Raw genomic sequence first — 14,559 nt, 5'->3', positions numbered from 1 at the left:
GCCAGGCTCAGGGAGGTTCCAGAAGCAGAACAGGACCCAGGCCTGCAGCACTCTTCCTGCTTGGCACTGTAGCAGTAACTTGCCTGGAAGGTTACCGCTGAAACAGAGTCCCCTGAGAAGCCAAGAGCCCCTGACATGAAATGAATGATAAGCCGGAGTGGCAGAAGACGAGGATGCCAGAGTAAGAGTTTGTGGAGGATGGGAAGCCCACACTGACTACTTAAATCAGGACTAGGAACACCTTCTGGGCCTTGGTTCTGCCTCCAAGTGGGTTGAGAGTTACTTGCTTCTTCCCATGGGCTTCATCTCCCTGTACAGCGCTTCGCTGTCCATTTGTAGAAAGCAGCCTATTATCTTGGCAACAGCCAAGGGGGTTGGGTCCAATGTGCAGGGTCCAGACTAAATCAAGGTTGACAGGTGGGTATCATTCCATATGTCAGTTTAGACTGCCTATTTTTCAGCTGTCTAGAATACTATACTGAGGAATCGCTCTTCCACTTGTGAAGACGTTCTGTGATTGATTAGTAATGCCTGCCATGAATGAGCAAAGGGGGTAAGATGGTATGTGTGCCATCTTATTTTGTTATTTTGACAAAACTGTTAATAATCAACATAGCCATGCCATGTACTGTTCTAGGCAACTAACTAGGCAACTAGCATTTAATCTTTACGACAACACTAAGGGAGGAGGCGCTATCGCTGTTGCCATATTTTGTATGTCATTGATACAGGTGCGAAGCACAGCCACGGAGTGAATGAAGGAGAGAGTCCAACCTGGGCAGCCTAGTTCTGCTTCTACTTTTTTTACCACTTGAGTCCATCACCTCTCCTCAATGACTCCCAAAGTTCCAGCCACCTCTGACTATCTTTAGCTCTGTCGAGGTGCGGTGGGGTCTCAAGCCAGCATGTGGGCCGGAAGGAGCCCCAGCTCGGAAGGGCCAGCACGTGATCAGGCCCTAACAAAGAACAATTTAATATGGATGCTTCCTGCCCTTTGGAAAGCTGGCACCAGCAGGTGGCAGCACCTGGCAGGGTGAGCGCAAAGGGCATCTCCTGACTCAGCCTCTGAAAGACCTTCAGGGGGCCCATAACCCAGACGTCAAGGAAAGTCAGGGCAAACGAGGGTGTGCAGGAAGATTAGCTAAGGGCGCCCCCCCCCCAGGAGGAGGGTCCCAGACCTTAGATCTGCATGGAGCTGCCAGAGCACATGCTTTGGTTCCACCCAACACTAGGAGCCTCTCAGCTTGCATTTCATGGCGCTTGCTGTGAGCTCCCCCCCACCCTTTCCTCCACTCTGGAAGAATGACTAACTTTAAGGACTAAAAAAAAATGTTTTGATTACACTGCCTTTTCACCAACTGGGAGCATTAGTCACCCAGGATTGCTGCAGATAACGGGGAAGGCAAGCAGCGCCCCCCCCCCCTCCCCCTCCTTCTCTCCAATTAGCTCACAGGCCCAGGGAAAAGAAGAGTGAGTGAGTGAGAGAGAGAGTATATCAGGATGCAAAACAATCCCCTCTGGACGACGACGATGCACTGCCCAGGCATTGGGGTGTGAGGTGCTAGATGAGGGCTGGGGAGACCCCGGAGGTAGGGCCCAACCCAGGGTAGCAGGTGCTCACTGGAGACAACTCTCAGAATACATTAAGCCATGGCCAGCAGGCTCTGGGTGGCCTATTTCCCCAGGTAGGTCCTGAGTTCACTGGGAAGGGGAAATGGAGGTAAACCACTAAAGACATGACTCATTAGTGGGGACCTTAGTGGGAATGCTGTTAAGGCCATACATAGTGAGACTAACAACTGTCCCTGAATGGGGGCCCTGAGGAATTTGGGATTTGGGATTCACTGTTGGGTAGTGCCAGCACCCACATCCTATTCTCTGTATCGGGGTCCTCCCTTCTCTGTTCCCAAGGAGCGGTATCCACTGTGTTGGGTTGCTCTTACCTGAATGTTTTTGTTTTTTTTTCTCTTTGCTGTTCCCAAGGAGCGGTATCCGCTGTGTTGGGTTGTTCTTACCTGAATGTTTTTTTTTTCTGCCCAGACCTTGGTGCTGTGAGGCTAGAGGGCTAGAGCATTCTCCTACTCTGGCCTATTGGTCCAGGGGAGCATCTTAGGCTTTGCCCGGAGGGCCTTTCATCAGGGATGGGCTGACTCCGAGGACCCTGGCCTCTTGGCATAGATTTGTAGCCCATTCCTCCTATTCTGAAGAGAAGCTGTTCTGAGTGGCCTTTTGCACAGTAGAGCTGTGGATACTCGTGTGAAGAATTTCAAGTACTGGCATTGCACATCGTTTTAAATGCTAAACATACTGAGAAAGGTTGAAACGGGACCTCGGTTCAGTTCCTCCTAGGAGCAGCAGGATTTCAGCTCCGCCTCATTGCTAACACGGATTGGGTTTTGCACATTTCACATCCACAGGTGTTAGGTGCTCACTTTTTGGGGTGAATAGGGTTGAGAGAGGTAGAAGCAGGTTTTTCTAGAGCAGTGGTTCTCAACCTTCCTAACGCTGCAACCTTTTAATACAGCTCCTCATGTGTGGTGATCCCAACCATAAAATTATTTCATTGCTACCTCGTAACTGTAATTTTACTACTGTTCCGAATCCCAATGCAAGTATCTGCTATGCGACTCCCGTGAAAGGGTCATTTGACCCACAAAGGGGTCCTGACCCACAGGTTGAGATCTGCTGTCGGCCTGTAAACTGTCACTCAACTCCAGGGCCACAGTTGCCAGACAGTGTCTAGGAGTCTCTCTTGGTTTTGCTTTTCTGAGTATCTTTCAACTGGTTTAAGAGGAGCCTCTGCTGTGCCTTCTGCGGTTCCCAATAACCATCAAGTTCCAATGGGGCGTCTTGGTAGCACCAGGTAAAGACTGCACTCGGCATGCATTAGATAATGTACCCTGCATAGCAGTTCAGCAACGCACTTCCTCTAAGTTCTACTCTGTAGATGGAGAAACTGAGGTTGAACTAGTTACCCCAAGGTTATAGACTTGACCATGAGAAGGACATGCATTTAAACCTAGCCTGTCTAAATTGCCTTTTGATTACAAAAAAATAAAAAATAAAAAATGTAGTAAGTAGTGTTTATGGAAGATTCACTCGCAAACACCATCTCACTAAGCCTCACTGGCATCCCGAGAAGGTAGGCTGACAGTCAGGGTAGAGTTCTTCTTGCTTGGTGGCTGTACCTCCTATTGGTCAGATTGTGGATGAGGGTCCCCCCGCCCCCTATTATCAGAGGACAGCTCATGGTTTGGGCTGATCGTGGTCAAATGAATTAATTCCGAGACTTGTACCATCCCCCCTTAGATGAAAGCCATTGGATGCCCCAGGGGAGCACAGCTCCCAGAAGCATGTGAGTCTCCTAGGGAATCCTTGCAGGTCCCCCTGAGTGGCTAGCTGACCAGGGTGAGGGGCAGGACTGCCCTAACCTGACCTTGCTCCAGGGGCTGGCTGGCCCCTGTCTGCCTGCTGTTGCTGTGGACGAGACAGCCCCCAGACGCTGGCGGGGCAGGTGGCAATTATCCCCGGGCACTGATTACAGCACAAGGGCAGCAGTGCCTCAAATAGCCCAGCCACCCAGCCCGGTGCTGGGAGTGGGGGAGGAGAAGGGTCCCACAGGAAAGGAAGGGGCAGGACTAGAGGGCAAGGGGTGCAGATGTGTCGGGAAGGGCTGTGGAGGTGGGGGAGCATTTCATCTCCAGGCCTCTGTCTTTTGGTGGTCTAGAACTATCCAAGAAAGGGGTGAGCTATCAACGAAACAGGCTGGGCCTGTGCGACTGGACAAAACATGCCAGTCAGTCTGGTCAAGGTGCTAAGTGGTGCCTTGGACACATGGAAAAGGGCTCACTCCTGGAGGTCAGTAGCCAGTGGCATCACTGAGTCAGACCAGCTGTTACCTGTCTTGCTGGCCCACGGCACTGATCAGGAAGGGGTCCCCATGGAAGATATGCAGCATGGAGGAAGAGAAATCAAAGCTAGGGTGAGGAGGGTGCTGAGGTGAGGACTCCTAGTCCTCCACCTTGGGAGGGTCAGGCCAAGACACTCCAGTCCCCGACAAATCCTCTTTCAGCCTCAGCTGTGTGGGACTGCAACTGCCATGGTCCAGGGCACCTTTCTCAGGGTTCCTTTCAGTCAGAGGCAAAGCCACGAAGCTACAGGCATCAGGGGCACTGGGGGATGGGGCGGTTGGATGGAGCATCTTATAGGACTATGCTTAGCGCAGGGAGGCCAGGCATGCCACTCCTCCGTTTTTATTTGTCCCGCCTTCTGAAAAACGTGCTTGCTCCCTGTCCTAATACCTCAGTTTCTCTAAGCTGACATCGAGGATAGGGGAGGTGGGGGAGCCCTGTGAGGCTCAGTAGAATGGCCCTGAAGGTAATCGGGTGAGGCTAGAGGAATTCCTTTGGGGACCTGCCCTGAAGCTGCCTTCTTTTCAGACTTGCTTCTTGGGGAGCAGGCAGCATGGATGGCTAGCAAGGCAGTGGAAGGGGTCACTGGGGGAGACAAAAATGAAAAAGAGAAGCCCCTTCATAATATGCCCCCCATTTCTCCCCGTGTAGGTACAAATTCCCATGCATTAGCCCCTCCCATTTGAGGAGTCTGTATCTGCGGCAGTTCCCCTGTCTGTATTCCAAGGGAGGGCCTCAATTGTTGGACCCTTCAGCCTCAAACTAACTGCAGGCAAGCAGGCCAAAGGGCTGTCCCTAAGCTTGACAAGTTGGACACCAGGCAGGACTGACTCTGCTTCCCCAGACATCATTGAGAGGGTAGCAGAGACCCACGGTGATTGGCATCTGTATTCTTTCTCTTCCACTCCGGGGACTCTGCCCAACAGGTATACCTCCTCAAGGGCCACCTGTAAGCTTTGGAGACCAAGGCCAAAGCAGGAGGCTGCCAGTGGCTCCCCACCACCTCTCCTAGCAGCCCTGCTAATCCAAATAAGATAGGAAAAAGGCAGTGGGAGGAAATGATAGTTTCATGGTTATTTTCAGAAAGGAAAAGAAAAAAAAAATGCAAACAGGAGCACACCCTGCATTTTGGTACAAAATCTAGGAGTCGCATGGAAAAGAACCCACAGTTCTTTCTTCCTTCTTGTCCCTCTCACCAGATGCTGGGGAGAGGTGGCTGGGTTGTGGGGGCTTTAGACTGCTCCCCTCCCCCCCCCCGCCCCATTCAAGGAAAGGGAGGTGAGGGGCTGCGGTAGACAGGTGTGGGGAAAGCCAGAGAAGAACTTATCTATGAGGGGTGTCAGAGAAAGAGGCATTTTTGTTTTGCGGGCCTCCAGGGCCCACCCCCCCTTTGGGGGGTGGAGGAAGCCACTGCAGGTTCTGGAGCTGAAGCCTGTAAGAGCGCAGTGGCAGGGGTGGGATTGGTGGGTTGGGAGGGTGTGTCTTAGAGGCACCGTGCAGAGAGAGAGAGAGAGAGAGGGGGAGGAAGAGCAGGAGATGCTGAGGGCATGTGTGTGCAGGGCGTGAGCAACCATTGGGGCTGCAGAGGCTGAGATGAACGCAGAAGGGATTGTGGAGAGCCCGGCCATCTCCAGGGCGCTGTGTGAACAGGCAGCAAAGCCCAGTGTCTCGTCCCCAGAGGAGACTTGGGCTTCACTCTCTAATCTGTGCGTTTCCCCAGGCAGGACAGGGCCGGGTCCAGAAGGAAGCAGGGCCCTGGATTTCTGGGGACTTTGCTTGAAGGCCTGTTTGGTTGGGCGTCACACTTGCTGAGATTCCTACAGGGACCCGGAGAATAGGATGTGAATGGGAAGGAATGACTTGCAGCGCGGATAATAAAGAGACATTGAAGCCGGCCAGTGATGGCACACGCCTTTAATGCAGCACTGGGAAGGCAGAAGCAGGAAGATCTTTGAGTTCGAGGCCAGCCTGGTCTACAGAGTGAGTTCCAGGGCAGCTTAGGCTACACAGAGAAACCGTGTCTCAAACAAAACAAAACAGCAAAACAATAACAGCAACGAGACCAACAAAAACAAAACACAAACAAAAATATGCATTCTTTTTGTTCACGGATAAAATGTTCATGAAAGTATTTTAAGAGCAAGGAGGAAGGGTGCTCAAGCTGAGATTAGCATGCATATCAGAGTGGCAAGAAGATCCTGGGAACTCAGCTGACCCAGTGTCCTGCCCTGAGGCAGAAGTACAATTATCCCCATTTTATAGATGTGTCATCCGAGGCTGAGGTTTACGGATAGGTCCAAGTTTCCATGACTTATCTCAGAGAGAGAGAGGGGTGGATGAGGAGACAGTGAACAAATTCAGGTGTGGGGCTCAATAGTCTGAATGGGAAAGGGGGCTGTTCCAGGGAAAAACCAAATGAGGCTGACTGTCAGGAAGACTGGTCCGGGGAGGCTCCCCGGCTTGGAAGCTGGAGACGTCGAAAGGTTGAAGCCTGCTGAACCAGCCCAACCCTAGAACCTGGGAGGGCTGACAGAGATAATGACTCAACCGGTCCGACACACTGGCTTGACCTAGGGAGGTTGGGTAACCCAGCAGACGCTACAGACGAGTAAGGATGGAATAAATGGCTGATGTTGGAGATAAGGGCCTAAGGGTGTGCCAGCAGGGAGGGATCACTAGCTCCTGGCAGCTGCCTTCGGGAGGAGCACAATTGGACTTGGGGGATGAGAAGCATTGAGGTTCCCAGACCTTCATGAGTGGCAGAGTCTCTGATGGTTGCTTTGGGGTTAACAACTAAATCAGAACCCTCTCAATAATGGGAGTGAAAGATGGCTCTGAGATAGAGGTTCAGAGCCTTCCAGGTCCCTCTGCTCCCTCATCAGGGTAGAAGTTCCCACTTGGGACCTCTGATCCAGGCATATGAGGCTGGTCTAAACAGGGCACTCTATTGAACGTTTCTAGCCTCAGTTTGAATGGGACCTTTGATTAGAGACTATATTCCATGTCAGTTTCTATATATTTTCAAGAAAATAGAAGAGAAAATGGGGTTATAAACTTTCTAAGAAGCAAGCACAAACCAGAACATTGCCTTAGGCCAAGAGGATCTAGAGTCAGGTAGCCAGGCCCCAGGACTCAGAGCCCCAGGAAGCCAAGGGAGTCCCTGAACCATCCACAGAGGGCAGAGAGTGATGCTTCTGAGAAGCAAGAAGAGGGATGCTTGAGTTTGGGCCTTGTCTGATATTTCTGAGCCTGAGCTTGGCTCTAGATGAGAGATAGGAAGGTGGGTCTTGTGTATGGTCCGACAGTCCTGGGGCTTCTGCAGATGGTACTCAATGGGTAAATTGCTGTGGTAGCTTTTCTGACAGGGACTTCAAGATCCAGAGAAGGACCGTGACTCTGCAAATGTCATACATCTTTGTCCCAGTGTCTGAGCCAGGAGGAGAAACCAGGTTTCTCAACTCCTCAGGCAGTGGAGCACAGAGGCACAGACCTGTTACATGAGACACCTTCTCATTGGTTGGAAATTTCGGTGCCCTAAAACCCAGAAGATGCATTTCCACAGAGGAGCAGGATCATTCCCAGGTTTGTCACCTCTCAGCCATCTGGAGCCTATGTGGCTTGTTTACCTGACCTGCTTAAAGTTAGACCTGACTTCTAGAACATTCACTCAACAGCAAGAGGAGTGTCCCTACTTGACTCTCGCAATGGTCTTCGGGCTTCTGGACCAGGACAACTCTTTCCATAATCTTACATGACAGCAGATCCTCTCTATCAACAGCTAGGGTTATAGATGGGGATCTGGCTAAGCCACTGGAGAGAATAGGTACCAAAGGGACAGCTTTGTCTTTTGGTAGGGAGGCCTGACCTCAACACCACCAGCAGCAGAGGAAGAGCAAGTGGCTGGCTGGGCTGGGAAAAGGGGAAGGTAGCAGTTTGTCCTTTCCCTGAATGGTAGAAGAGTTCCCTTCCTTGGATCCCACATGGAAGAGGCGTCCACATCCCAGAGAGATGTTCTGCTTGTCCCAAGCAAATTTGAAGATGCTGTCTCCTTCCTCAGTCCTCTCCTAGCTCCAGAAAAGTCTTCCCTGTAGCAAGAAGAAGCAACCAGGATGTAACATGGGGACATGTCATCCAGGTTAGACAACTTCCATGAAGTCAGTTGTTTATGGTCCAGAGAAGCTAAGCTGTGTGTTGTCCTGGGGCCCAGATTCCCTGTTTTTTTTTTTTTTTCTTTCTCCTTTGGGAAAAGGACAAAAAGAGCCAGTAACCCACTGTCCACCAAGGGAGGGTCCTGGTAGGTCCTCACTACTGGAGTTCAGTGGGGATATTTCAAGTGGCATCCTCAGCTCAGCACATGGCATGTAGGATGTGCTCAGTATGATATGCTTTAGTACTATGGGAGACCTAGATGAGGACTTTCTGAGATCCTCTTCCCAACTTCCCAACTGCCTCTCATCAGACTCTGATTTTGGTGTCTCTCTAGGGGGGGGGAACCACCAGTCCCAATGTGTTGAAATCATCTGCTTCTCTCTGTCTGCCTCCTCTCTGTCTCCCAGAAGATCCTGGAAGGCTGAGAAAATGTCTTGCTTATCTTTGTAGTGTGGGTGCCCTCTTTTCCCAGTGCTGTGAACTCTATATGGTTTAATAAATTTTTATAAATGAAGAGATGAATGAATGAAATGTGAAGCAGTTCTGGATGGCACCACATGGCCCGGGAAAGATGGGGACTTGGGAAGAGATGTGAAATAGAAGACCCTAACTGTTATAAAAGCTGGAGAAACGAATCCACAAGACTGTGATTTGCAAGAATCCAGGAACATGGCAAGGAGTACAACATGGTAGATCAAGTTTTTTCAGGGATGTTCCATTTTGAATGTTCAGGGCTGAGGGTAGACACAGGAATGTGCCCATCTTGGCAAAACCTGGTCATCTGCCAGTTTGGGGTCAAGGCAGGAATCATGGCTACTCTAGGCAAAGCAGGGAGCTGGCTTTGCAGGAACCATTTATGACTGAGGAGGCCAAAGTACATTCCTTCTCCTAGGCTGGGAAGTAGGAAAAAGGGTCACCCATCCCACTAGGAACTTGTGCGCTGGTGAATGTCCACAGGAGTATGGAATTCTCCAGGATGGTGGTTCTCAAGGGAGGCCGTTCTGGTTTTCCTTAGAGAACTGTTATAAACTGGGGTGACTGAACCACCAGGGACCTCTCAGACATGAAAAGAAAACTAAGGCTAGTGTCAGCAAATCCAAATACAGACTAGACAGAGGGATGGGGCTCTGGAGGTGGAAAGGGGGAGAACCTGGGGAAAAGTATAGGGCCACTGCCTTTTGGTCTAGCAGTCCAGGTGCATGTTGGGACTGTGCAGAGCTCTTGAGACTTTTTTTTTTCCTTTTTCTTTTTTTCTTTCTTCTCTTGGATGTATGAATTTCTTTGGGGGAGCTGCCATGATTTGACTCCACACTGCCACTCTGACTCCACTTCTTATAGCTGGCTAACTTCCTTTCTCTAGCCGCTCTGGCTCCCAAAATTCCTTTGAACATTCTAAGACATTATCTCCTCAGGACCTTTGCACTTGGGTATCCTGTGAGTCTGCTTGTTCACGCCATCACTTCTCGGGCCTGTGCTCACAGGCCCCCTCCCTGTGAGGCAGCCCTAGACCACCCATTGAGCAGTAAATCCCTCCCTCCAGCACACTCCATTCTTTTTAGAAGCTCTGTTTTCACTCCATATCTCATATCACAGTCAGCCACAACATATATTTGTTTGTTTGTGTTTTACCTGTCTCTGCCTCGGAGAAGAGGAGCTTTGAGAGCTCAGGGCCTGCCTTTTGCTTCAACACCTAGATGGATGCATTGCAAATATTCACTAGACTAGAAAAGCAATGTATAGTTTCCCTGGAACCTTCCACTGACCAGAAGAGCATCTGAAATGGGCTCCGCCCTTAACTAACTGCATAGGGAAAAATCTCAAGCCTTTGTGACTTCTGTTCCCTTACCTAAAAAAAAAAAGAGGATGTTGGGCTAAATGACAAATTTAAGAGAATCTACCCAAAGAGGTAGGGTGGGAGAAGGGCTTCCATGTCTGTGCTTCTCTCAGAGAACACCATGCCGTCAAGTCTCAGGAGCTTGGTCTACTCCAAAACTGGGGCTGGGTGCCACAAGGCCAACTGGAAGCTGAGAGCTGAGTTCAGGGGCGATGACTAAGAACCATGCTGGTATCAAGGGTGAGGGATGGACAGAATGCAGAACTGGGCCAACTGCGTTTTATTTAAATCCTTGATAAGAATCAGGAAGCAGGCAACAGCCCAATGATACATTAATTGACTTTGCAGATGATACTGGATCAGGAAGGCATTACATCCACCCATCTTGGTAAGAGAGAGAGGTCAGAAGAATCCAGGAAGGGTCAGGAACCAGGCCAGGAAGTGACAACTGTGAACTTCAGCTATGGCCACGAGGGGAAAGAACCTGTGCTCTCTCTGGGTGGATGAAGGACTTGCGGGGAGTGGGGAGTACCTATATTGGGAACCCACATCCTCAGTGGATGGCTGAACTGGCGAGGCTACACTGTCTTCTGCATGTGTTTCAAATGATGCACCAGTCTCGGTTGAACAGCCAGCCATTTTACTCACAGTGATGTTTAGAAGGTAGGGGCATGGGACAGAACTAAGAGACAAGACTCGCACTGGTAGAGTGTCTTCAACGAGCCAGCACTGTGTAGACGACCTTGTTTGAACTCTGCAACAGCTATGGAAAGACAGGCAGACACCAAGCTTCAGTAAGACAAGCAACTGGTCTGGGTACATGGCTCAGTGGTAGAATGCTTGTGCAGAATGTGAAACCTGGACTTGAGTCCCAGCACTATAAACAATAACAATGTCCGTTGATAGTCACACTGTAATGAAGTGGCCAGGTTGAGGTTTGGAGCGTGGATGGAGGTCACAAGTCCAAAGCAGGCTAAGAGTCAGAAGGGAACACAGAAGGGCTGCTGGGCTGTCAAATGGCCTCCTCCTAATTTTTAGAACTGAGATCTGAATAAGAATGCCCAGAGGAAATTTTCTCCAGGACCCCGAGAAATCCCATGGGCCAACTGCGGTTTTGATTCTCTTGTTGGGATGAACTGGTTTTCCGAAGGAGTTGGGAGAGCAAGCAGGCAGCCACAGAAGACTGTGAGAACCTCTACAGCTTGACTGATTTTCTTAAGCAGTATGGAGAACAATCAGGGAGCAGTAAAGGACCTGTGAGAATCTATAGCGCCTGCAGCACAATGCTAATTATTGAGGGGCCCAGAGCTCTTTTGGCCTGCTATTGAGAAAATGCCAAAGGGTTTAAAGTCCCAGTACTGTTCTGGTCACTAGTCTGACACTTTGGTAGGGACAAGGGACTGATGGATCTGGGCCGATGGGCAGTAACCAATAGAGTGTGCTACTCCAAGGATACAGGCCCAGGGATAAAGGCAATGCTCTCTGAGAAGGATGAGGCAAGCCCAACCTCAAAAGCAACCGGCCTCTCTTTTCCTTTAGGGGGGTGAGAGGTGGCGGACTTACTGAGACTCCAGTGAAGAACTCAGTAGATGATGCCAAGGGTAGTCCCATTTGGGGTTGAGCAGTATACCTCTGCATGGGCCATGACGGCAACAAAGAGAAGTTCAAGCCACGGATGGCTGCCAGGCCTGGGCAAGCAGGGTGAGGAAAGCCAGCCTGAGGGACTGGTGACCATACTTCACATGAAACTGTCAAGGCCCCGTGAACAACACTGGATGAGAATGGCAGGATACCAGGGGTTCGAGTCACAGAGCGAAGAGACTGCAGGGACAGAAGGCGAGGCCTAAGGACGGGGAAGGCGTTTTTTGAGACCTACAGAAAGGGCCTTTTCCATTTAAGGACATTTGGGACTAGACCATGTGTCCTGACCCCCAGAGAATATTCTGAGAAACTCCTGAAGGGGTGGCAGCCAGGAAGCAGGTTAGGCAGCGTTAAAGAAGCCACTTGGTGGGTCTGATTCCCACCCAGCCTGGCAGTTAAACTTTTTGTTGACGCTCGCCTTGTTTGCAGCTCCATGGCCATGTTTTATTTGTATCAGCGCCGGATTGAGATTGTCGGCAAAACTTTCAGTCCTATCTGTTTGCTAGTTGGAAAGAAATGGTGTGTCTACCCTAGAGTCAGGGCCAGAGAGAAGCCCTGGCCATGTCTAGGGCAGGAACAGTCAGGGACACATCAAAGACCTTATGCAAATGGGAAGAAGCCTTATCACACAGCCTCTACCCTGTCCCACCCCTGTTCTGGCATTGAACTGTAAAGATGATCAAACCTGAAAACAGTACAATGAGGGGAACCTTTAAACAGAGGAAAGGTAAAGTTTTAAGAGTTGGAACACTTAGAGAAGCTAGTGGGCCTAGATGTCCTCTAGTCTCTGTGTCTGATGGATGCTGTTCTAGGGTCTTGCTGAGGGTCTCTGAACTATTCCTTTTCTTTCTGAGCTCTCTCTCATCTCTCTATTAAGACTGAGCTTCCTGAGATTCCCCTTTTGGGAGCATATCTAGAATGAGATCTTAATTTTAAAACTCCATGGCACCTTTTAGAAGGTCACATTTCCCTCCTAGTCACTAGGGGCATGATTTCTAGTCTTTGGGACACACAGAGGTCTCTTCCTTTCCTTAGATTTACCAAGAACACCAGGGAGCTCATCGGGGTTAGCAGAGGCAACCCACAACCCCCTCATCAATGCAGGCAAATCCCAGACTGTCAAAAAGGGAACACTTAAAAAAAATACTAACAACTATCCAGAAGCTAATGCTGCCTGCATTCACCAAAATCCACCCTGGTTCCTTTTTACACACATGTGAATATGAACACACACACACACACACACACACACACACACACACACACACACACACAATGTTCACCACTACTGTACAAAAACACACTTCTCAAATTCTTAAAAAAGTATCTCATTTCGGCCCAGTCCTGGTTCACCAAGTACAGTTTTTGCAGGCATCAGTTTCAATGTGCCACACCAGGTGGTACATGTGTACACACATATGTGCAATATCTTCTCCTCCTCCTCCGGACACTTCAAGCTACGACACTATTTGTTTATAGCTTTATGCCTCATTACATCCATTTTGTCCTTAAGTTTCAGGCTCAAATCTCTTCTCTACTTACAAAACCCGGTCAGGTTGGCTGGCAAGTGTGATGCTATCTAGGGCAGCCTTATCTAGCTAGCTACAAAGTTTGAATCAGCGATTACACCACACTGGGTTGGTGCCAGCCAGGCAGTCTGCCATATTGCCAAGTAACCCAGTGGTTGAACCAGGTTGGGTTGAGTAATATCCACCAATGGGAAGTGAGTTTATTAATCATGCAGCGTGGTATACTGTTGAAAGCACAACTCTGAAGTCCTGGTTTGGTTGGAGAAGGGACAGGTGGGGCAGGATGCTATGAAGACATCCAGCGATAATATCTTCAACTCTGATAAAACTCACCTGAAAAACCACACAGACATCGGGAAGGAAACATCTAGTTCAGCAAAGGGCCCGGCTATAGGTTCAACCACTGGGGCTTTTCAGCCATCTTGGACTCCTTCGGTCGAAAGGGAGGTTAGCTCTATGTGCCTGTGTATAATGCCCGAGTTTGGAATTCTTAAGTTTCATAAGGTGAGAGAAAGGAATCCAAGATGGCAGACAGTGAACGAGAATTGTGTGGGTGCAAGAATTTAAGATTGCATAGTGCATTCCCTTTATTCATCTCTCACTTCAAAAACATTCTTTTCTAGGGCCACAGCCCACCACCCTCTCCACCCAGCTCTGGCCTTAGCTTACCGGTAGCCATGGGCCAGCCTAAAGTAACATCTCTATTTCTTGCCGAGATGGGCCTGCTCTTAGTACCAAGAGCAGTTTCTGTGGCTGTGGGCTGGCTCAGTGAGTATGTGTAGAACGCAGACACTGACTCCCCACCACAATCTGGTGCTGTGTTTCCATAACCCGGTGTCAGGCACCGGACACCAACTTTTGGTGAAGCGGATCGTATAGTGATATTTTATTTGTATCTGACCCCAGATAAGTTTACTAGCATGCACAATATTTGGGGGAACACAATACTACAGGATCATATGTCAGACGCACCGCAGAGGGGCTCAGGTGAGTTTTCTACAGGGAGGGAGGCAGGACTGAGTTGTCTAAAGACTGCTCTAGAACAAGAAAGGATTCTGAGGAGTAGAGCATAAAGCAAAAAGGTCGGTACAGACAAGAAACAAAGGGCAAATATTGCCTTCAAAGCAAGGGCAGAAACGCTAGGCTCGCCGGACAAGTCAGTTAAGGGTGAGGGAGATAACTTGAAGGGTATGGGAGGCACTGTTTTCACAGGAGATAGAAATTGTGAGATGCAGTGCATGGACACGACACAAACTTTCCCTGTCCTTGTGTTCTCCAAATCCCAGAAGTCCTTTCTTCCCTTAAAAGTATCAAATCTTTGAGTCACTCACAAGAACCACTGTCTAAGGAGAGCGTCTTCCTTAGACATTGACAAGCAGGGAGGACTTTGAAAAGCCTGTCCGAGTGGGATTAAAGCCTTAGAACTTTAAAACTAGACTCCCCTCTCCCCATGATCTGACCACAGAAGAGCTGCCAATCTCTCTGGTTATCTTGC

This window comes from Peromyscus maniculatus, chromosome 9 (assembly GCF_049852395.1).
Source record: "Peromyscus maniculatus bairdii isolate BWxNUB_F1_BW_parent chromosome 9, HU_Pman_BW_mat_3.1, whole genome shotgun sequence".
Lineage (NCBI taxonomy): Eukaryota > Metazoa > Chordata > Mammalia > Rodentia > Cricetidae > Peromyscus > Peromyscus maniculatus.
Note: the sequence above shows the minus strand (reverse complement) of the source record.